We start from the raw sequence: 2,377 nt of genomic DNA on the forward strand, positions 1-2,377 counted from the left end.
ATTAACCCTTTTTGCCTTGCTTCCCAACCACATGGTTCCAGGTTCAGTCCCATTGTGTGGGCGCTTGGGTATGTGTCTTCTACTATAGCCTTGGGCCACCCAAAGCTTTCTGAGTGAATTTGGGTGACGGAAACTGAAAAAAGCTCATCAGGTGTGTGTGTCTGCATATGTTTGTGTGTGTGTATGTGTTTTTGTACCCCTACCATTGCTTGACTGCCGATGTTGGTGTGTTTACATTCCTGTAACTTGGCAATCCGGCAAAATAGACCAATAGAATAAGTACAAAAAATAAGCCCTGGAGTCGATTTGTTTGACTAAAGGCAGTGCCCCAGCATGGCTGCAGTCAAATGAGTGAAACAAGTAAAAGAATAAAAGAATATATGGCCAAAATAGTCTGTTTTATGTTCCAACTGGCCAGACCCTACCTCTTACAATATTTGTCTTGGGCAAGTGTCTTCTACTATAGCCTCAGGCTGACCAAAGCCTTGTTAGTGGATTTGGTAGATGGAAACTGAAAGAAGCCCATCGTATACATGTATATGTATATATATATATATATATATATATATATATATATATGTATGTGTGTCTGTGTTTGTCCCCCTAGCATCGCTTGACAACTGATGCTGGTGTGTTTACATCTTCGTAACTTAGCGGTTCGGCAAAAGAGACCGATAGAATAAGTACTAGGCTTCCAAAGAATAAGTCCTGAGGTCGATTTGCTCGACTAAAGGCGGTGCTCCAGCATGGCCACAGTCAAATTACTGAAACAAGTAAAAGAGTCACATCATTAAAATCTCCAGCCTACAAGATAAAACAGGATAAATGCGAATGAATGCAAATGAATAAGCATTACATTTGATAAAGTAATCTGAGTGTTAATGGGTTAAGCCTTTGAATGGAAGTGTGACAAGTAGAAGAGCCTGCTGCAAGATTGCTGAAAGAAAGGATGGCAAGTCATCGTTATTCCTATTTGAAGTTGGCTGCAGGGGATTCACAGCCTAGTCATCAGTATGGAGGATGCTTACAACCATTGGAGTACAAGGTAAAGGCTCATGGCTTAGTGGTTAGGGTGTTGAACTCAAGAATGTAAGATTGTGGTTTCGATTTTTGGACTGGGCAACATGTATTTTTGAGCAAAAAATAATTCATTTCACATTGCTTCAGTCCACTCAGTGGGCTGAGTCCGGTGGCACTGGCAACGACCACGCTCGAATGTTGTTTTTTATGTGCCACCAGCACATGTGCCGGTAAAGCGATGCTGGCAACGATCATGCTCGAATGGTGCTTTTCACATGTCACCAGCATGGTGGCCCTGGCAATGATGACACTCAAATGTGCTTTTAACGTTCCACAGGCACAAGTGCCAATCAGGTGGTACTGTCATCAGCCATGTCAGCAATTTTGATTTTGATTTCACTTGCCTCAGTGTCTTCACAAGCAAGGTTTATTGTCCAATGAATGAGGGGTATTCATAAATGGTCTGGTTACACCCATGAGCTATGGTCTCACTTGGCTTGTCGGGTCTTCTCAAGCACAGCATATCTCCAAAGGTCCCGGTCACTAGTCATTGCCTCGGTATGGCCCAATGTTCAATGGTCGTGCTTCACCACCTTATCCCTGGTTTTCCTGGGTCTACCTCTTCCACAGATTCCCTCAACTGCTAGGGTGTGACACTTTTCACACAGCTGTCCTCATTCATTCGCAACACATGACCATAACAGTGCAGTCGTCTCTCTTGCACGCTACATTTGATGCTTCTTAAATCCAACTTTTCTCTCAAGGTACTTACACTCTGTCGAATATGCACACTGACATTACACATCCAGCAGAGCATACTGGCTTCGTTCCTTGCAAGCTTACGCATGTCCTCAGCAGTCACAGCCCATGTTTCACTGCCATGTAGCATGGCTGTTCTCACACATACATCATACAGTCTACCTTTTACTCTGAGTGAGAGGCCCTTTATTACCAGCAGATGTAGGAGCTCTCTGAACCTTGCCCAGGCTATTCATATTCTAGCAGCTACACTATCAGAGCATCCACCACTGCTACTGACTTGGTCCCCTAGGTAACGGAAGCTATCAACTACTTCTAGTTTTTCTCCCTGGAATGTAGCAGAAGTTGTTCTCTGCACATTTTCAGTGTTTATTGCACCTGAACATCTGCTACATACAAAAGCTAACTTCCTAGTTAACCTTCCTTTGATATTGCTGCACCTCTTATGTGTCCATAGCTTACACTGGGTACATCTTATGGAGTTTCTACCTACACCTTTTCTACAGATCAAGCAGGGCCATCTACCTGAAGGGATTTGTGGTTGTATATGTATATATGTGTGTGTGCATATATATATATATATATATATATATATATA

This window comes from Octopus bimaculoides, chromosome 16 (assembly GCF_001194135.2).
Source record: "Octopus bimaculoides isolate UCB-OBI-ISO-001 chromosome 16, ASM119413v2, whole genome shotgun sequence".
In the NCBI taxonomy this organism is placed as follows: Eukaryota; Metazoa; Mollusca; class Cephalopoda; order Octopoda; family Octopodidae; genus Octopus; species Octopus bimaculoides.